Source organism: Odocoileus virginianus, chromosome 20, assembly GCF_023699985.2.
Source record: "Odocoileus virginianus isolate 20LAN1187 ecotype Illinois chromosome 20, Ovbor_1.2, whole genome shotgun sequence".
Lineage (NCBI taxonomy): Eukaryota > Metazoa > Chordata > Mammalia > Artiodactyla > Cervidae > Odocoileus > Odocoileus virginianus.
The window spans coordinates 36,835,083-36,857,999 of NC_069693.1; the positions used below are offsets into that span (position 1 = coordinate 36,835,083).

A 22,917-nucleotide genomic window follows, 5' to 3' on the forward strand; every position below is an offset into this window, starting at 1 on the left:
AATGAATACACAGTTATGTCTATTGGCCAAACATATCACATGGGGGGAGAGAAATATTCTCTGCCTTTTTAGAATGACCTCTAAAGTCACAGGAAAAAAGGCATGGGGACAATCAGGGTAAAGAATTAGGGCTTTTCATGCAATCAGTCTATTCTATTGAGTGTCATCATTCCTATATATATATATATATATATATATTTTTTTTTTTTTTAAAGCTCTGGTCACAGAAACATTGTACAAGATTTACTTTTCACCAGTGTGTTCTGGCATGCTTCTAATGATATCAGAATCACCTGGATCAATGATAGCCAGTGTGCATATTCTGTAGTATTATCCACATTATGTGCCCAATTCAGTAATATTGCCACTGTAGTCATGGACCAGTTTTGGCCAACATGGCAAAACACACTGCTTCAGATTTCCTCAAGACTGGGCAGTTGACAACGATGACCAGTTTCACTTTACCTTGTCTGATCATTTTCAGAGTCTGCTTGTACCCCAGCACGTACTTTCCACTTTCCATAACCAGCTGGAGCCTAGAGTTGACTGACTCCAGTGGCCCTTTCATCTTCTTTGTGGCCACCATGTTCCTGTCAGTGCAGGACTACCCCCAAACCTAGAGCAGCTGCCAAGATGGCCAGGGTATTCCTGTTTATATTTAAACACTGAATTTGAATCAAAATCTTCTATTCCGGGGCTGGAGAATCACTTTTCCAGGTGACTCTGATGTCGCAGGTCTGACTTTGGGGACCCTACTCAACTTTCATTGTCAACTGATCAGCTCTGATCAGCTGGGGCTCTGCTGAAAACAGATTCCTTGGCTACTTCCCTGGAGATTTCAGTTATGCTTCTGAAACCCAAATTTTAATAAATACTCTCCAGGAGCATCCTAATGCTGGGTAAAATTGGGAAACACTCTTCTAAGGCAGCATATTTCTTGAAGAGATGACGACTGAGATCCAGAAGAGGGAAGAGACCCAAGAAAGTTCTCCCAAAAAGAAAGTACTAACTGGGGTTAGGATTCAAGTGACTTAACTCCCTCCTGGCCAAGTGTCTTTTACAATATAAATGACTAGAAATTTCTACACCTCAACCATGCCACCACAGAGTCCTGCTGGGATTCAGTGTTTAAGGAAAAATAAAGTCAACCTTGGTTTCAAATGGCCCTTGATTTACCATCTCTTTTGAACAAAGACTCCCAGAGATCAAGTTTAACGTAAGGTGTCTAGATACCCTCTCCTGATATCTCGAGGGGTTGTGGTGGGCTTAGAAATGTGCTGCTTGGACCTCACTGCCCAGTTGTGGGAAGTGAGGTCAGCAGGCAGCCTCCAGCTGTCAGCTTCTTTGGGGTCTGCTTGAGGGGCAGACACTCCTCACCCAAGGTCATGGGGTTTCTGGCAACTAACTGAATGAGGTAGGGGTGCCAGGGTCCGATGCCTCCTGAGGGGCAGTTCTCACTCCAGAGACCCTGCTTGGTTGCCTGGATCTTTGTCAGGCTGCATCACAGTTTATCTTTTTTTTTTTTTTTTTTTAATTGTTTTAGGACTTTTTCACCTGCTAAGTCTTTTTTAAATTATTTATTTACTTATTTTTATTTTTGGTTGCACTGGGTGTTTGTTGCTACGTGCAAGCTTTCTCGAGTTGCAGAAAGCAGGGGCTACTCTCTGGCTGCGGGGTGTGGGTTTCTCACTGAGGAGGCTTCTCTTGCTGTGGAGCATGGACTCTAGAGCAAGGGCTCAGAAGTTTTGGCACACAGGCTTAGCTGCTCTGTGGCATGTGGGATCTTCCCAGGCCAAGGATCGAACCCGTGTCCACTGCATTGGCAGGCAGATTCTTATTCACTGTGCCACCAGGGAAGTCCCACAGTTCATTGTCTTACAGTGCCTGGTCCTCTCATTCCCTTCATAAGTGTTGATTCTTAAATATCTTGCATCCCAAATTCTGTCTGCAACAAGGGTCAAAAACAATGGCAGCGGTGTGAAAAGAGGGACTTTGGTTGTGGCAATGAGCTTTGCCAAGGGGCACACAATGAGGGAAACAGACGGGTTATCACATAAAGTGCATGCTTTTAAGGAAGCCTTGGCCGACAGAAGTATAGGAGACACCTAAACATTTAAATCACCTTTTCCTATTGATCAAGGTAAATACTTTACTGATGGTTTTAATCAATACCCCTATAAATCCTCCCTCTGTGATGGTTTTACTGTGCATTTAATGTTTCTGTCTTTAATTGAGTTACATCCCCCTCAGCCCAAAATGATGAACTGAAAGTTAGAAATCATCTGGGCTCTGACAAAAATGGGGAGTATTTTTCCCCTTGTTTAATCTGAAGAACTAAATGCTTTGAACATCAGTCAGCAAGTCCGATTTGGTCACCAGTGGCTGGTCTCATTTCTTTACCTCTCTGGGTCTCAGTTTTCTCATCTGGAGATGGGGGCAATGGTTGCTTTGCCCATGAAAGAGGACACCCGAGAAAGCCCTGAAGCTGAAAGGGAGTCTTATTATTAACTACTCAAGGCAGGGATTTGCAAGAAAACTTACAGAATCTTCCATGGTATCCACAGGGAGTGGCCGTGGTGGTCCTGGAGACTGTAATTCCTCCCACAGCCCTCTTTCTGCACTGCCATCCACTGATTGATTTGCCCATTTTGTCAACTGAGTGTAAATATCCACCTGTCAATCACTCCATTATGCTAAGTGCCCATCCAGCCCAGAATGGTGATTTACACCCTCTGTGGAAAGTCCCAGGCCTCCGGGCAGCTGTTCCGTGTGCAAGGTAGGCAGAGTGGGGCTGCATTCCCGGGTCTACACTCCAGGCCCTCAGAGACATGGTCTTTTCTTCAAAGAAGGATCTGGACCACAGATGGGAAGTGTTCTCACATCTCTTTTCCATCCCCAGTTTTGCTGAGGGGATGACATTCAGCAAGCTCCATAATCTACAGAAACTACTATCTTCCACCAGAGGAGAAGTATCTTCAACAGAGATGCTCACTATAGGTTACTTTGCCCCCTCCCCCCAACTCCGCCCCGGGGACATTGGCAGTGTCTGAAGGTGTTTTGAAGAAGCTTAACATTCAGAAAACTAAGATCATGGCATCTGGTCCCATCACTTCATGGGAAAGAGATGGGGAGACAGTGGAAACAGTGTCAGACTGCATTTTTGGGGGCTCCAAAATCACTGCAGATGATGACTGCAGCCATGATATTAAAAGATGCTTACTCCTTGGAAGGAAAGTTGTGGCCAACCTAGATAGCATATTAAAAAGCATAGACATTACTTTGCCCACAAAGGTCTATCTGGTCAAGGCTATGGTTTTTCCAGTGGTCATGTATGGATGTGAGAGTTGGACTGTGAAGAAAGCTGAGCGCTGAAAAATTGATGTTTTTGAACTGTGGTGTTGGAGAAGACTCTTGAGATAGCCTTGGACTGCAAGGAGATCCAACCAGTCCATCCTAAAGGAGATCAGTCCTGGGTGTTCATTGGAAGGACTGATGCTGAAGCTGAAACTCCAATACTTTGGCCACCTCATGCGAAGAGTTGACTCATTGGAAAAGACCCTGATGCTGGGAGGGATTGGGGGCAGGAGGAGAATTGGATGACAGAGGATGAGATGGCCTGGATGGCATCGCTGACTCAATGGGCATGAGTTTGAGTAAACTCCAGAAGCTGGTGATGGACAGGGAGGCCTGACGTGCTGTGATTCATGGGGTTGCAAAGAGTTGAACACGAATGAGTGACTGAACTGAACTGAACTGAACTGAAGATGTTTTAGATCAGGGGTCCCCAACCTCTAGGATCTAATGCCTGATGATCTGAGGTGGAGCTGATATAACAATAATAAAAATAAAGTGCACAATAAATGTAAGGTGCTTGAATCATCCTGAAATCATCCCTCCACCCCTCCTCCCCAGTCCATGGAAAAATTGTCTTTAGTGAAATCAGTTCCTGGTGTCAAAAAATCTGGGGACTACTGTTACAGATGGTCATGACTATGGGTGTGCGTCTGGTGTCTACTATGTATAGTAGGCCAAGGATGCGGCTAAAAATTCTATTATTCATGACACTGGCCCCCATACAGAGAATTATCTAGTCCAAAGTGTCAACAGTGCCACTGTGAAGTGTCAACAGTGCCACTGTGAAGAAATCCAGATCTACAGGGATGAGAGACAGTTGAGCATCACTGGGCACTGAGCAGCTCAAGGAAATGCTCAGACACAATGACTTGTCATAAGATTGCTTTGGGAAAGGCAGAATTTAGGGTGATAGATGAGCATGATGATGATGTTAGGAGAAGAAATAGCTGGTCAGAACTTCCCAGAACTTGTCCAGTTTTCTGTAATCTTCACTTTATAGAGATGGGTTCTCAGGCTCAGATTGGGGACCAACTTTCTTGAGCTGACAGCAGATCTGGAATGGAAATTCTTGTTTTGATTAGCACTTTGAAGATCTTTTCAACATCTGAGAGGGGAAATCACTTGAAGTGATTGACAGGTAGTGGCTCTCCAGATTGCTCATGCTTGCTGAGCATCTAAGTCTAGCATGCTGGGATTGATTTGTGATGTCTGCCACAGGCATAGGAAGGAAGGAGTGGCAGCCCTTAGGGAAAAAAGTTACCTTCCTTGCACTTTACTATCTTTCTCATCCTCAGTCAGCACAGTTAAGGGCAAATACATATAATGACACTTAAAAATATTTAGAATCTTGTTAAGCTAAACAAAAAGAAATATTTTAAAACATCCTCCTTGCTTAAAAGTGTATTTTCCTGATTGTTACAGTAATACATGCTTATTATAGCCAATAAGAATAAATAGAGGAAAAAAATTTGCCAATATTCTAGAAATAGCTACATGGATGTTCTGATAGATCATTTTATATTTTATTCTACCATATGTGTTCTTCCCCTGAATTTTCCTAAAATTAAATTCATGATGACTCATCACTTAAAAAAAATTAACACTAACATATTTGTGTTACTCATGTCATTAAATACGTTTGTAAGCATTGTTAAGTCAGGGCTGTGGATGCACTAACATTTATTTTAATACATTCTGTAGTTGGATGCCAGGGTTTTTTCTAGTTGAGTTTTTAAAAAATTAATTATTTTGCTTATTGTTATATAAACAACTTGTATGTAATATTTTGCATCTGGATGATTTTTCCATTGAATTAAGGTTTATAATGGAGTAATGACTGGTTCAAAGGTTATGAAAATTATTAAGATCCTTGATACATTTTATTAAATTTTTTTCAGACAAATGATTCTGAATATACTTCTATCAGAAGGAATATGAAGGCCAATTTCTCTGAATTTTCAGAAAAAATAGCAGTTAAAAAAATCATTGTTTTAAGCAAAGGCATACTGTCTTGTTTTAAAATTTGTATTTGTTAGCAAGGTTGAATTTTTAAAAATAATTTCAGTTATTTGTATATTTTTCTTGTGTGAAATATTTGTTCATGTCTTTATCCATTTTTCTTTGGGAAATTTTTTCTGTTTTTCATTTGTTTAAATTCTTCAGATTATACTAACCTTTATTAAAATTTTTATATTTGTTATAAATATTTCTCTCAGTCTGTCATTGAACTTTTATGTATGTATGTTTACATTAATAAATTATAATGTGTTTGGCCAAATCCTTTTTCTTTAGTAATTTATCTCATTGCTTATAAGTCAGCCATTTCTTTTTCTATCTTAATCATACATAAATATGATTAGTATACATACAATCACACATATACAGAGAGAGGCCTTTAATTATATGATTAAGATATGATTAAATATAAAGATATATGTGTAGAATTTCCTCTGTCTTTTCATATTTGGGGGTAGATTTCTCATCTGAGGTTTATTTAGGGGGCAAGGTAAGAGACTAACTTTTTTACTTCAAATATTTTTTACTTCAAATATTCATCTGAGGTTTATTTAGGGGGCAAGGTAAGAGACTAACTTTTTTACTTCAAATATATACCAGCTTTCCCAGTGGTTTTTATTATTTATTTCTGTCTTATTTTCCTGACACGATGCCATCACATATTTTATTTTTCTACTTCATAGAGTTTGTTTGTGGGTTAGTTGCTCCTCTGCATTTTTCTGCCAGTATCTGTAGTAATTATTAATGCTGTTCACCAACATGCCTCACTTGCTGGCTACCAGGAGTGTGATTAGATTGCACAACCTGGCAAATATATTCCTTAGGGTTGCATGGGGTCATGTGACTTGCTCTGATCCATGAAATAGAAGCAGATATTAGGTGGGCTGGGTTGGAACATTTACTTGCCAGTGGAATATCTTCAGAACTCTGTGCTCCACCGCGGATGGAATCAGTGGTGGAGTACAGAGACATAGAGGAGAGGCCTCAACCTCTAGCAAACATGCATCAGAAACAAGACAAGAGTCTTTGTTTCCAAGACGCTTATACTTTGGGCTTGCTTGTTACTACAGCAGAGCTGAGTGTGTGCTGACTGAGACACATTCTACTGCTTTAATTATTGTATCTGTGACACATTTTAGTACATTGTCAAGTAAATCAGTCCCTGTTGCTTCTTACTGCCCCGACAAATGTTCTAAATAATTTTTTATCTGTTTTCCCAAAAAGCCTTTTGACTCATTACATCAAGTAGTATTACCTCTCCTTGCCTTCCCAGATGAAACTCAGTGAGATTTGGTTTGACTTGTATGAACTATATTACTAAATTAAAAATAATTGATATTCATTCACTATTTCATTTTCCCATCCAGAAAATTGGCATCTTATTCAATTTCTTTACAAATTATTTTATGTTTTCCATAAATATTTTTATAGAGAGTTCTGTATATTATCATGAACATTATTCCTAAATATTTTATGTATATTGTTGTTTTTCATCTGGGATCACTGTATCATTCCTTTTGTCTAACTGGGTTTTGCTGTTATTTAAGAGTACGTTTTATTTTGTACATTTCATTATGAAGTCAGCTACCCTACAGGATTTTAATTGGTTTTAATAATTTTTCAGTTTGTTGTTTTAGATTACTTTTCAAAATGTTTATTTTTAAAATTTAAATAGTACATTTTAATTTAAACAACTAAGTTTCACTATGCCAAATAGGAATAACATTGTGAATAAATCAAGACAAATTATTTTACAGTTATTAATTTGGAACTATAATTTATATATTATTAGGTTTTCTATAAACTCATACTTACTTCTAACTTTTTATAGAGACTAGTATAGTGAATTCATGTATACACATACAAACTTCAAAACTGTTCAAACATGATCAGTCTTGTTTTAACTGTACACCCTCAATCCTTATTCACTCTACACACACGTTATACACACACAATTTCGCACTGAATTATTCTGAAGAAAATTCCACAATGTCATATCATTTCACCCATAAGTATTTCACATATTCTAATTTTTATTCTCAGTCATGACTTTCCCCTCTTTAATTCAAATTTTCCAAATTCCACATATTGTCCTGAAAATGTGTTGTAGGTGCCCCACTCTGGCCCCAGCCTTTTTTAAAAAATTGAACAGATAATACCTGCTTATGATAAACAATTTTTTTAAAGTTCTCAAGCAGTAGAAAGGGATTTGCAATGCAAAGTGAATTTTTATTTTTTCTCATGTTCCAAGTACCTTTTCCTCAAAAGTGTTTTTTATAGTTTTCTTTTGAATATTCCCGGCGAACATCATGCCAATTGCAAACAAACAAACAAACAAAAATGTCTGAGGCTAGAACTTCCAGCACAGTCAGGATTATGCTGTTTATTTCTAGTGAGTAGAAGCCAGGATTCATATCCATGAAATTTGGTACTGACATTTGCTTTTATCCACTACTCCAGACTTTAACACAGTAAAGAAATGTGCTACTCCTTCCAGGTTATTAAGAACTGGATATTGAATTTGATCAAATTCCTTTTTGTTACCTATTGAAATCACTGGATGGTTTTGTCCTTTGATTTATTGATGTAAAATTTCATCTTGTTATTGTCATTCAGGTGCTAAGTTGTGTCTGACTCTTTGTGACTCCATGAACTGCAGCACGCCAGGCTTCCCTGGCCTTTACCATCTCCCTGAATTCACTCAGATTCATGTCCATTGAGTCAGTGATGCCATTCAACCACCTCATCCTCTGTCGCCCCCTTCTCCTCTTGCCCTCAACCTTTCCCATCATCAGAGCCTTTTCCAATGAGTCAGCTCTTTGCATCCGGTGTCCAAAGTATTGGAGCTTCAACTTCAGCGTATAAACCCTTTGTATAATTTCTGAGATAACTAAAATTTGGAATCTTATTTTGTTATATTTTAACATGTTATTGGTCTAAATTTATTCATTTTTTTTAATTTAGAAAATATTTGTATCTATATTTATAAGTGCAACCGGACTATAGATATGTGTTTTATTTTCATTATATTTTGCTATACATTCTATCAGGAAACTTTCTTTTTCTAACTTTGGAATGATTACTAGTGGAACTAATTTGACCCCTCCTGGAAATGTGAAAGTATTCATAGTAAGACAGGCTAACCCTGGAGATTTTTTCCACAGGCAATTTTTTGATAGTTTTGAAACATCTTAAATCAATTTTGATCAATTATATTTTCCTAGAAGCCATTTATTTCACTGAAATTTTTCAGGGAAATTTACTTAATATTTACACTTGTAAAAAATAGTCTATACTTTTAAACTTGATTTCAAAGATAAACATGTGTTAATTTTAGAACATTGATTTGAGAAACTGGAAAGCAAATTTAAAAAATAAAAGTCACATGCATTTCAAGTTTCTTTTAACATTTCAGTCTATAAACTTCATATCTATTTGTCAGACTAGCTCCCTATTTTGCTTAATAAAACATGAAAGATTTTGTATGTCGTAAGCTTTCAAAAATGTAATTTTAAGCACTGTATAATATCCTATGCTACAGATGTAACATATTTATCCAATTTCCTCTTGTTAAACATTTAAGTTACTTCTATTTTTTCCTATGATTAATACTGGGATATACTGCTTTGTAAATACATATATTTATACTCTGTAATTTTTTCCTCAGCATATATTTTTGGAAATAAAGTCGAAGGTTATGAATACACTTTTACCAACTCTGGCTATTATATTTCAAATACCTATCTTGTTTTATTTTTTCATCTTTTTCATTACTATTCAGATTAAGCATTTTTTTTCAAATATGTATTGGATGTTTATAATTCTTATGCCCATTCTGAGTTGCCTATTCATATTCTTTTCCTATTTTCTAATAGGTGTTCATAATATTCTTATTATTTTAGATGATTTGTTAACTATATACTTCTAAAATAGCTTTACCTAGATTGTCATATGCTTTTGCTTGTTAATTTCTTGAGGATACAGGAACTTTTCTTGTTTATGTAGTCTATTAAATCTTTCCCTTTATGCTTTTCCCTTTGCCTTTATACTTAGAAAGGACTTCATTATTTCATTTTATAAAGCTCTTATCTCTTGTTACATTCCCTTCCTCATTTCTCATTTTATTTGTTTTTTTTTTTGTTCTTGCTTTCCTTTGTATTATTAAATTTGCCAGAGTAAAGCCTGTTTTCCTACAGCTTTAATGAGTCATCTCATACATTTAGACTCTGCTTCTCTTTCTCAAATCAATCATTTTTGGTCTTTTATCTATTTAATTTTTCTCCAGCTTTTCTTAGGTTTATTGTGCTGTTCATTCACTATGTTCTTGAAGCAAAGAATTATTCACTTATTTTCATTCTTTCTTGTTTAATAATAAAACAATTTATGGCTTTACATTTCTTTTCTTTAAGTGTAGCATTGGCAGCTTTCCATAAGCTTCGACAAAGCATTGTTTTGTTCTCATTTTACTATTTTCTAAATAGTCCATAACGAAAGTTTTTATTTCCCTTTTGACTCAATAACTATTTATGAGAATTTTTCAACTTATTTATTTATTATCCAGGTTTCTATTATTTTCTTTGTGGTTGTTAGAAATGTTTCCATTTATTTTACTTCTATCAGGGAATTTGGCCTGTAAACTTACTTTTTTTTTTTTTGGATTGAGGTTCTCTTGACAGTGCAGTAGGTGGAGAGCTTTTGAAAACGTTCAACTAACACTTGAAAAAGTATTTACAGGGAACACAGTTGGATAGGCTACATACCTCTAGTCTTATTAACTCTATTATTCACTTTTTCTCAGTTTCCTTGATGTGTCAAAGGCATCTGAAGTTTGTTAAAGTGAAAGTCACTCAGTTGTGTCCAACTCTTTGCAACCCCATGGACTATATAGTCCATGGAATTCTCCAGGCTAGAATACTGGAGTGAGTAGCCTTTCCCTTCTCCAAGGAATCTTTCCAACCCAGGGATTGAACTCAGGTCTCCCGCATTGCGGGTGGATTCTTTACCAGCCAAGCTACCAAGGAAGCCCAAGAATACTGGAGTGGGTAGCCTATCCCTTGCGCAGCAGATCTTCCAGACCCAGGAACTGAACCAGGATCTCCTGCATTACAAGTGGATTCTTTACTAACTGAGCTATCAGGGAAGCCATGTTAAGCCTCTCACAACTGTTTCTCTGTCAATTTCTCCTGATGTTTCCAAAACAAGTGAAATATTTTGGAGGTTTCATAAAGGTATATTATATCATCATTGGGGATTTTATTTTTATCATGATAAATTAAAATGATACTCATTCAAAGTAAAAGACTTAAGTTATCATGTGCTTTCTTTTTATATGAATCCTTCTTGTTTTCTCTACAACATCTTTTCTAAAGTCAGTATCACCTTGTTAGTCATGATCCGTGGAGGTGGACTGGAGTCAAATTTTAGTATCTCTCTCATCTGTGAATCTTTTAATAGGAGATATAAAGACATATATACAGTGGGAATATGGTTAGCTCTAACTGGGTCAGGTCCCACTTGTACCCTAGGCAGTGCTTTCAGGAGACTGAGGGATGCCTTGGGGACACAGTTCCTTCTGGAAAAGAGAATCACTCGTGGAAAACTACCTACAGGTGGAACTTCCCTGGAGGTCCAGTGGTTAAGATTTCACCTTCCTATGTGGGGAGTGTGGGCTCAGTCCCTGCTTGGGGATTCAAGATCCCACATGCCTCACCGCCAAAGAACCAAAACATAAAACAGAAATAATATTTCAATAAAAACTTTAAAAATGATCCATATAAAAACATCTTTAAAAGAATACTCAGTTCAGCTGCTCAGTCATGTTTGACTCTTTGCGACCCCATGGACTGCAGCACGCCAGGCTTCCCTGTCCATCACCAGCTCCCAGAGCTTGCTCAAACTCACGTCCATCGAATTGGTGATGCCATCCAACCATCTCATCCTCTGTCATCCTCTTCCTGCTTTCAATCTTTCCCAGCATCAGGGTCTTTTCAGAAGAGTCAGTTCTTTGAAGCAGGTGACCAAAGTATTGGAGCTTCAGCTTCAGCATCAGTCCTTACAATGAATATTCAGGACTGATTTCCTTTCGGATTGACTGGCTGGATCTCCTTGTAATCCGAGGCACTCTCAAGAGTCTTCTCCAACACCACAGTCAAAAAGCATCAATTCTTCTGTGCTCAACTTTCTTTATAGCCCAACTCTCACATCCTTACATGACTACTGGAAAAACCATAGCTTTGACTAGACAGATCTTTGTTGACAAAGTGATGTCTCTGCTTTTTAATATGCTAACCAGGTTGGTCATAGCTTTTCTTCCAAGGAGCAAGCGTCTTTTAATTTTAAGGCTGCAGTCACCATCTGAAGTGATTTTGGAGCCCAAGAAAATAAAGTCTCTCACTGTTTCCATTGTTTCCCATCTATTTGCTATGAGGTGATGGGACCGTATGCCATGATCTTAGCTTTTTGAATGTTGAGTTTTAAATCAGCTTTTTCACTCTCCTCTTTCATTTTCACCACGAGGCTCTTTAGTTCCTCTTCACTTTCTGCCATAAGGGTCGTGCCATCTGCATATCTGAGTTTATTGATATTTCTCCCGGCAATCTTGATTCCAGCTTGTGCTTCATCCAGCCTGGTATTTCGTATGATATAATCTGCATGTAAATTAAATAAGCAGGGTGACAATATACAGCCTTGACGTACTCCTTTCCCGATTTGGAACCAATCTGTTTTTCCATGTCCAGTTCTAACTGTTGCTTCTTGACCTTGCATACAGATTTCTCAGGAGGCAGGAAGGTGGCCTGATATTCCCATCTCTTTAATAATTATCCATAGACTGTTGTGATCCACACAGTTAAAAGCTTTGGCATAGTCAATAAAGCAGAAGTAGATGGTTTTTGAACTCTCTTGCTTTTTTGATGATCCAACAGATGTTGGCAGTTTGATCTCTGGTTCCTCTGCCTTTTCTAAATCCAGCTTGAACATCTGAAAGTTCACAATTCATGTACTGTTGAAGACTGGCTTGGAGAATTTTGAGCATTACTTTGCTGGCACGTGAGACAAGTGAAATTGTGCAGCAGTTTGAGCATTCTTTGACATTGCCTTTCTTTGGGAATGAAAACTGACCTTTTCCAGTCCTATGGCCGCTGCTCAGTTTTCCAAATTTGCTGGCATATTGAGTGCAGCACATTCACAGCATAATCTTTTAGGATTTGAAATAGCTCAACTGGAATTCCATCACCTCCACTAGCTTTGCTTGTAGTGAGGTTTCCTAAGGCCCAATTGACTTTGCATTCCAGGATGTCTGGCTCTAGGTGAGTGATCACACTATTGTGGTTATGTGGGTCATGAAGATCTTTTTTGTATAGTTCTTCTGTGTATTCTTGCCACCTCTTCTTAATATCTTCTGCTTCTGTTAGGTCCATACCATTTCTGTCCTTTATTGTGCTCATCTTTGCATGAAGTGTTCCCTTGGTATCTCTAATTTTCTTGAAGAGATCTCTAGTCTTTCCCATTCTATTGTTTTCCTCTGTTTCTTTGCATTGATCACTGAGGAAGGCTTTCTTATCTCTCCTTGCTCTTCTTTGGAACTCTGCATTCAAATGGGTATGTCTTTCCTTTTCTCCTTTGCCTTTCACTTCTTTTCTTTTCTCAGCTATTTGTAAGGCCTCCTCAGACAACCATTTTGCCTTTTTGCATTTCTTTTTCTTGAGGATGGTCTTGATCCCTGCCTCCTATACAATGTCACGAACCTCCATCCATAGTTCTTTAGGCACTCTGTCTATCAAATCTAATCCCTTGAATCTATTTGTCACATCCACTGTGTAATCCTAAGGGATTTGACTTAGGTCATACCTGGATGGTCTAGTGGTTTTCCCTTCTTTCTTCAATTTAAGACTGAGCCTTGCAATAAGGAGTTCGTGATCTGTGCCATAGTCAGCTCCTGGTCTTGTTTTTTGCTGACTGTATAGAGCTTCTCCATCTTTGGCTGCAAAGAAATAATCAATCTGATTTTGGAATTGACCTCTTACTCACATATTTCTCCATCTTGGCCCACTGCGGGTCTCGTGTGATACAGAGGGACAGGAAAGGAATGGAATAGGGTCAGAAGACAGAGAGACGGGGCGAGCGAGAGAGCGCTAACATCACTCTCAGCCCTGTGGGGGTGCTGTCTGACCCTCAGACAGTATGGTCTCAGAGCCCGTGGAACACTTCGGGGCTCAAAAGAGAGATGACAACCTTCTCCCATCATTGCCACACTCACTATGTAGCTCAGGCAACCGGAGTGCCCTAGCGCCTGTGTGAATCCTAGCAGTAATGCCAACTGGACATTGTGGGTGCCCAGGTGGGGAGCTTTGGAGACCAGGGAATGTAATCTGGCAGCTGGTTGGACTTGGTAATGAATCCATGAGGGACTCCCCTAGAGGGTTCAAGAAAATTTGACAACCTGAAGGGAACAGTTCTGGAACCTAGGAGCCTGCGTGTCGAGACAAATGCAAACAAGTGAGTAATTATTATAATCAGCACACTATTTGTAGCCCTCCTAGATAGGCAATGCTGAGGGTGGGGAGGTGTGAATTTATCTTCAGAACTAGCATAACGTGTTCTCATTTCTTTCATTTTATTTTGTGTCTTCCATTTTAAATCATGTCATCATTGATCTTCAGCTATAAGCCCCCACAGATTTTTTGTTTGTTTGTTTTGTTTTTACTTCTTCCTATTTTCTTCTTTTATGATTTGGAAAGTTAACTTTTTTCCTTTCTAAAAAAAATACTCAAGTTTTTACTATTCAATTTCCAAGAAAGAACTCTAGCCCGAGTTTGAACCAAAGGCTCCCCTGGGGTTTAGGCAAGTCTGGCGAGCTTCAGGGAGGCTTCTGCCAGGAATCTATTTTCGTGCGGGGCTGAGGAGTTTTTTAGGAAAGAAAAATGTATTTTCTCCACATTTATCATCTGCCTTTCATCATTTTCATCTATTTTTCTTTTCCTCTACATCTTGGAGAATTTCTCTAGCTCAGCTCTAGCTTGTCCATGACTTGATATTCACATATCAATTCTGCTTTTTTTTTCTGTATGAAATCTGGATTTTAATTTTGTGATTGCACTTTTAGTTTCCCTATGGTTCTTCTCGATCTCATTTATCTTTATTGCATCTCATTCTGTTGGTCTTAAGTTATTGTCCTCTTAGAGTGTGATATTCTAGTTTCATGGAAATCATATGCTCTTGAGAGTATCAAACAGTGCGCTGTAATGATTATCTGCTGCTTGTGCATTGGGTTTTCCAAGTCTGGCTCTTCTTCTGTATCTTCAGGATTCATTTATTCTCTTTCCCTCTTCCACAACATAGGCTTCCTGCCACCCCTGTTTCTCAGGAAAGTTCTCCCCACACAAGGAAGTATTAAATATTTCTATCCGGTTCTCTGTTCACCAGCATACTGGTCCAGCATACTTGGATTCCTAATCCAAGCTGAATGGCCCGTTAATATACCCATTTTTACCCTGACTTACCCTAAGTCTTCCCAGGTGGTGCAATGATATAGAATCCACCTGCCAAGCAGGAGACACACGTTCAATCCCTGGGTCAGGAAGATCACCTGGAGGAGGGAATGGCAACCCATTCCAGTATTCTTGCCTGGAGAATCCCATGGACAGAGGAGCCTGGCAGGCTGCAGTCCACGGGGTCACAAAGAGTTGGACACGACTGAAGCAACTTAGCACACGTGCACGCATCACCTAATATACTTGTCAAAGTCCTGCTCATCTTTCCAGGCCCTCTTAAATGCCCTCATTTTCTCTCTTTAAGCTTTGCTCCTGTGTTTTCATTCCTGTTCTGTGTACTCATGGCACTTGTCCAGGTTTCACAAAGCTTATTACACTGTCTGTTTTAGTTATCATTTAGTTGTCAGCTATCTGTCTGGAAGATGGTAAGTTCCTCAAAGACAAAGAGCTGGCCTTGTTCACTCTTGTGTCCCCACCCCTGGCAAAGTGCAAGCTTGACACAGTGCCTGACACAGACTAAGTCACATACAAGTTTGTCGAAGGGGTTGGTGATCTTGTTGATGGGCTCTGATTGCATCTTGCACTTGACCCAACTTCTCTTATCACCTTGGTATCAGAAGCGCAGCTCAGGTCAAAGGATCCCAAATGTCATAAGACCAGGCCTTGGTGTACCCCTTTGTAGTTTGCTGATGTTGAGGGCTGGTGCTGGCAGGCTCAGGCCATGAGGCTTCTACCTCTCCTTTTAGATGGCTCCTTACATGTAGTCTGTTCAGCAGTGGTGTGTTTCTGGGGAGAGTCTTGTGAATCCCAGGCCTTGAATGTAGCACTCCAGAGTTTGCATAGGATGAGAATGCCCCACTAACTGGCTGTGTGCTTCTGCTCCTGTTTGTTCATCTCACTGCTCCCTGGTCTCCTTGTCCGTAACACGGGGATAATATTAATAGGACCAACCTTGTAGGGTTGTTGCTGGGATTAAATGAGTTACTACACGGGAAGCATGAAGTACAGTGCCAGTTCATGTAATCATTGTATTTCATGTGTGCTCATTCGCTTCAGTCATGTCTGACTCTTTGCGACCCTATGGACTGGAGCCCTTCAGACTCCTCTGTCCATAGGATTCTCCAGGCGGGAATGCTGGAGTGGGTTACTGTGCCTTCCCCCAGGGATCTTCCCAACCCAGGGACTGAACCTGCGTCTCCTGCATTGCAGGTGGATTCTTTGCTGCTGAGCCACAAGGGAAGTCCAATCACTGTATTAGGAATGCAATTGCTGCTATCCTTATCAGTGAACATTGATTGAGATTATCTTCCTGTGTTAAGAAAGATTCTGAGGTCTTGTCTTGATTCAGCTAGAAAAAACATGTTGTCCAGTGTGCAAGAAGAAGAGGTGGCCCATATGGCCAGTGTTTGCTGGCCTTGCTATAGGTGAGGCAGGAGGTAGATGGGCCCTCCCCAGGGTGAGCACTGGAGGTCATTCCCTGTGGACAGAAACTCCAGAATATCAATAGCAGGACGATCGAGAGAGGAGCTGGACCCTGCCCAGATAGGAGATGAGAGACCACATATTTGTCATTCTCAAAGACAAGGAGACCTTCCAGACAAGAAAACTCCTTGGAGGTCAAAAGAGGAGTGATGACAGGCTACGAGTAGACCTCCTCAGTGGAATCCATCTTGACTGAGAGGTGCTCACACACAGGGGAGAAGCGTGAGATAGACCAAATATGGACTCAGAGCCAGGCAAATCAAAATGATTGGCCAGAAAAAACCCAGAAGAAATGCCCCATAGAAGTGATTTAAACTACCATGAGGGTGTGATTCTCTCTGAGTCTACCAGCGTGTCTATCCACATGTACTATACTCTTTTTACATGCTTCACTATTTTGCGTCTTTTGGGGAATTCTTTTCTGCAAAGCCAAAGGGTCAGAGCCTCATCACTGACCACTGGTCTAGTGACTAGGATTCAGCTCTCACAGCCACGACCCGACCTCCTTCTCTGGCCGGGAACTGAAACCCTGCTGCAGGCTGAGGCACTAGAAAATGGAAAAGTTTTTATGTTACTAGGTACTAGGGGAATGCGGTATAGATCTGGCAGCTTCTAAACAATTTCCAGAGTTTGGTTCCAAGGAGAGGTCAAAGGAGTTCTTAATCCCTCAGAGGAGAAACGAACGAGTGAACATGCACACATATTCACACACCTCATGCGTGCCACACACAATGGGAGGAAGGCAGCGCCTTTAATTCGTGACCCATGTTTTCTTACCCTCTGCGCCCTTTGCCAGCTCTCTGTGTGGTGAAGTAAAGGGTTAAGTGCCTCAGGAGAGGCTCTGGGGGCCCCTTTTTGCATATGAACATTTCCATGTTAATAGAACATTTAAGGGAAAATGCTCTCTGTCAATTGATTGTATAAATATTTTATCTGGAGTAAGTGGCAGCCAGGAAGGTCTTTCTAAGACTTTTCCCAGAGAGCAGTGTGAAGGATAAAATTAGGGCGTCGCTGTGGAAAGAAATAAGACACAACGGGGAGTTACAGACACTTGATCCAAAGTGTAGAAAATGGTCCCCTCACCCCTGTGCAGCCCAGAGCCTGGGCCGATTAAATCCATAATGGAATGAGTAAGTTTGGGCCGCATAAATTTGTCTCCCTTTCTCAGGAATCCTGCCCGCCGACCAGCTAGATTAATGGCCAGGAGCCTCGCACATAATGAAGTGCGCTACCCTGGCACCCGCTCATGAATTTATTATGGTGTCCACAATTGGGCTGGATGGCGGAGACATCTTTATAAATCCTGCATTTAGAGCTGCCGAGATGAGCGCTTCCCTCCTAATGGCGAACCTGATTTATCACCAGGGGCCCTGCTCCTCAGCCAGGCCCCTCCTTGGCACTTCTCGAAGGAAATACAGGTCATCTTGCTGATGGAAATGAAATGTGAAGGTAATTAGAGGATGCCAAATGGAGATGGGAAAGGGGGCACCATGGACATTTTAAATATGTTGGTCATCTTTTTCCTTGGAGCAATTATATCAGGCTGATTTATTTTTACAGTTTATAATCACTTAACTACCTGTGGCTGGAGAATTTTTTCTTTAACCTCAAGCTTTGGAGCAAGAGACAGGCTTTTGATTTCTCTTTCTCAGGATGGTTAAAGTGGAATTCATTCCGATGCCTGCGGCTCTGAGTCGCCTTGCAGCTCTGTAGTCAGAGTCACTGGCTGCTGGGAGAGTCCCAGTCAGTCCGTCTCTGGGGCACCCGAGTTGTGCGGAGCCCTCAGCAGCTTTTGAGACCCATCCCAGGTAAAGATATAACAATACCTACTTTTTCTGGAAGGTCAAGGGGGGTAGTACATGACAGGTGGAAGAACAAGGCTGTCCAAAATGTCATGGACTCCAGTTCTGGCTCCTTCACTTTCCTGGCCAGCTGATTCTGGAAGTCTTACCTCTCTAAGCCTCAGTTACTCCATCCATAAAATAGGTGTTATAACCATAATGATATCTTCCTTAGGCTGCTAGGAAATTATCTGGGAAAATGTTTGCAAACTCTTAGTGTAGTGTCTGTCACATACTAACCACCCAGAAATGATAGAAAATTATAAAATAATTAAAGTCACTACATCCAGGGGTTGAACCCAGGTCTCCTGCATTGCAGGCAGATTCTTTACCAGCTGAGCCTCCAGGGAAGCCCCATAACTAGATCAGCCCATATTTAATTTGAAAATTAATTCTGTTCTAGATACTATGAATGTAGACTGAAGGCTCTACCAGTCACCGGGCCCTTTCTGTTAGGGGAGAAGGTAGTGGTGTAAAGTCAATTTCAGTACAGAGCTGCAGAGTCAGGGACAGTATAGAACAAGACAGTCAGTAAGAACAAGTATGATGGGAACACTGTGGCGGAGTTCTGAACCCTAACAGTGGTCTCGGAGGTGCTGTATCAGGGAGGGTTTCTTGGAGGAGAATGCACACAGCATTTTTTTGTATAGTATCTTATTTAATCTTCACAACAGTCTTGTGGGGTGGACAATTTATAGATGAGGAGATGGGGAGCAGAGAGGCAAGGAGACGTGCAGAAGGCAGCATAGAACACCAGAGAGAGCCCTGGACACAGGATCTACCGACCTGGATTTGAATCTTGTCAGCGTGTAGACTTTGTACTAGTTGGTGATGCCCTTGCCACATAAAATCACACATATTAAATGACCTGCTCATTTTTCCATTTAATATAAATTAAATATAATTGTCTAAGAGTTTGGTTGAGATGCAGTTAACTGAGTAACATTGTGTGTGTGTGTGTGCATGTGTATTCCAGTTGGTGTTAAGAGTTTTCTCTTCATTTTTGGTTTTCAACAATTATTTTATGATATGTGTTTTTCTTTGAATTTAACCTGCTTGCAGTTTGCTGCACATCTTCAATGTATCTCTTGATATTTTCTGCAGTCTTGCCAAATTTTCAGCCATTATCTTTGCAAATACCTCTTTCTTTTTTCTATTATTCTCCATTTTTGGATCTTCTCAGACTGGGTATTTTCTACCCACATACATTCCAGACCATTAATCCTCTTTTTGGCAGTATCTAAATCTTCTGTTAAATCCATTTATTAAGCTCCTAATTTTTGCTATTGCCTCTTTTCCCTGTAGAGTTCTCATATGATTTTTAAAATATAGATTCTAGTTCTTTGGTCAAATTTCTAATTTTATTTTCTTTAACATAGGAGCCAAAATCATTTTCAAGTCCATATCTGATAACTCCAATATTTAGATTACCTTGGAATCTGTATTATGGTTTTTCTTATTGTTTTGGTCCAGCTTCCTGGTATGTCTGGCAAATTTCTGATGAACAGTCAGATATTGTGTATTAAACGCTGTAGATGTTCTGACCGCTGTTTGCTCCTTTAGGGAGTTTAGCTTCTGGCAGTCAGTTAGAGTCCAATCAACCTTAGTCCAATCAGGTACTGAGATAACTTGAGGTTGGGGCTCAGCTTCTCCATCCCCGGCCACTTGGAAAAGAGGTAGAGAATGAAAATGTGATAGAGCGTTGCCTCAACGTGTTTCTCTTCTCTTTGGGATCATGGTTCCCCATGTCTTGGCTGTGTGCTGTTTCTTTGAACCCTTCAAACAGAACCTAATGTTTATCCAGTTTGTAAAGCTATTCTTATGGAAGGGTAATCTGCTACAAACTCAAAGCCAGAAGGAGAAGTCTAACATACATTATGCTTTTGCAGTTTTCTTTTCATACTTGGGTACATCTCATTTTTACTCTTGTCTAAACTGATTTTCATAGGCTCATTACAAGTTTCTAGGGCCTGTATTCTGCAACTTACCAACTGAATAAGATTTAATAATGATAACAAAAATAACTTTTAAAAAATTTATTTATTTATTTTTATTTTTGGCTTTTCTGGGTCTTTGTTGCTACACAGACTTTTTCTCTAGTTGTGGTGGATGGGGACTATTCTCTCCAGTTGCGGTGAGCAGGCTTCTCATTGTGATGGTTTCTTTTGCCGCAGAACACAAGCTCTAGGTAGGTGGGCTCCGTAGTTGCAGCTCTTGGGCTCTATAGCACAGGCTTGGTACTTGTGGCACAAGAGCTTAGTTGCTCTGTGGTGTGTGGGATCTTCCCGGATCAGGGATCAAACTTGCATCTCTTGCGTTGAAAGGCAGATTCTGAGCCACCAGGAAAGCCCCAATAGCTAATTTTATTCAGTGCTTATTATATGCCAGAAGTCATTTTAAATGCTTTGCAGATGTTAATTTATTGGATCATCATCATTAAGCCCATTTCGAAGGAGGAAATTGAGGCACAGATTGTGTGATAGCCAGCCTCCAAGATGGCCCCAAGTACTGCCTGTCTCCTGGCTGCTGTCACACTGCTCATTAATCTTCTTGCACATTGTACCAGGCTTGATCTGTATGACCAGTAAAGCAGGGCAGACGTGATGGTATGTCACTGCAGAGATTAGGTTATAAAAGGCACTGTGGCTTCTGTCTTAATTGCTGGCTGCTGACACACTCCGTTTCTCACATGTCATTTGTTTTCTCTCTTGGACCCTTTGCCTTAGAAAAGCCATCTGCCATGTCACAGGTAGTCCTTTTTTATAGAGAGGATCACTCGACAAGGAACTGTTTGAGGTCTCCTGCTCTCAACCAAGGAAATGAGCTTGCAAGTACCTACCCCAGCCCCAGTCAAGCCTTCAGATGACTGCAGCCCCAGCCAACAGCATGATGACAACCTCAGAAGAGCCTGAGCTAGAAGCACCTAGCTAAGTCATTGCTGCTCAGAAACTGGGTGAGATCATCCATGTTTATGGTCTTCAACTGCTAAGTTTTGGGGTGATTTGTTATGCAGTGGTGGGTCATTAATCCAGAGAGGTTTTAAAAAGTTCACACAGATAGTATATGACTGAGTGGGATTAACTTGGGAAAATCAGGCAAACTATTGTGGAAAAATAAAAGACTACAGTCTGAGCATTTAAACTGAAAAAATGTAGAGTTTAAGAACAAGATTCTGTTGTTTTTAAGGGCTGAATTTTGGGAAGGAGGGAGGGAGTGCTCACCTGTCAGAGGCTGGGGGCTTCCTCACCCTTGTTCCATAATGCATCCAACTTTTTCTTTTTGGACAACCTAAGGTCTCATGAGAGAAACTCCTGGCTAAAGCTAAGACAAAAACAGGACCTTCAGTCCTATGACTCCAAGGAACTGAATCCTACAAACAGCTTGGACGAGCATAGAACCCAGCTATGTTGTATCCAGACTTTGAAGCCATGGTAACTTTGAGATGGTAAATATGATAATTGAAATCATTATGTTTGTGGTTAGTGCTATATAAAAACTAAGGCTTAAAACAAAGTTGAAATGTGCCACTTGATTTTTCTAAATCAATCAAATAATATAATAAGTTTCTATTGATGGATTCCTTTCCCCATTTGAAATCAGGGATGATGGCCGAAAATCACAATTCTTAAGTCTCTAGAATATCCAGATTCCCCCAGATAAAGTAGTTATTAATAGCTCAATTTGCAAATTCTGGGTGTTTTTCAATTGTATAGAGCTGGGAAGAGAAGCTGAATTTCAGGGTCTATCCCAGAGTGATTTTTGCCTGGCAGCACTAGTTAATGATTCGGTGGTCCTGGGTCTATTAAATTTCATCCAATATTTTGAGAGCTGTAGGGATGTCTAAAAATTACAGGCTTAAAAATAGCTAAAACTATGCTTTAAAAAGAATTTTAACAGAAATGTTTAGGAAATCTTGAAGGGCTTTTGTCAAATCCAGGGCTCCAGAAGACACAGGCAGAATCCCAAATTGGCAAATTACCCAAGGACCTTCCAGCTGCACATTTTTAATTGCTTTGAAATTATTTTAGAGTGCTTTAGCCCTTGTTTCACACTACCTTAGAAAGTCACTGGGTTATAAGTCTTTATACACACACATACACACACATATGGTATTACATATGTGTATATGTAAATATACACTTCCCTGGTGGCTCAGATGGTAAAGAATCCACCTGCAGTGCAGGAGAAACTGGGTTTGATCCCAAGATTGGGTTCTTCCCCTGGAGAAGGGAATGGCTACCCACTCCAGTGTCCTTGCCTGGAGAATTCCATGAACAGAGGAGCATAGGGGCTACAGTCCAAGGGCTCACAAAGTTGGACATGACTGAGCAACGAACACACACACACACGTAAATATATGAGGCATTACACATGTGTACATACATATGTATGTGACTGAACAAGTCACTAAGTTGTATCTGACTCTTTGCAACCCCATGGTTGGCAGCACACCAGGCTTCCCTGTCCTTCACTATCTCCTGGAGTTTGCTCAAACTCATTGAGTCAGTGATGCCATCCAACCATCTCATCCTCTGTCGTCCCCTTCTCCTCCTGCCTTCAATCTTTCCCAGCATCAGGGTCTTTTTCAATGTGTCAGCTCTTCGCAAGAGATGGCCAAAGTATTGGACCTTCAGCTTCAGCATCAGTCCTTCTGAGAATATTCAGGGTTGATTTGCTTTAGAACTGACTGGTTTGATCTTACAGTCCAAGGGACTCTCAAGCGAGTCTCAAAG

The 22,917-nt window shown here is 40.2% G+C and overlaps 1 pseudogene; it reads right to left on the bottom strand.

Annotated features, from left to right (window-relative positions):
* Positions 1-233: 233 nt before the first annotated feature.
* Positions 234-586, bottom strand: LOC110151857 (large ribosomal subunit protein eL30 pseudogene; annotated as a pseudogene).
* Positions 587-22,917: the final 22,331 nt, after the last annotated feature.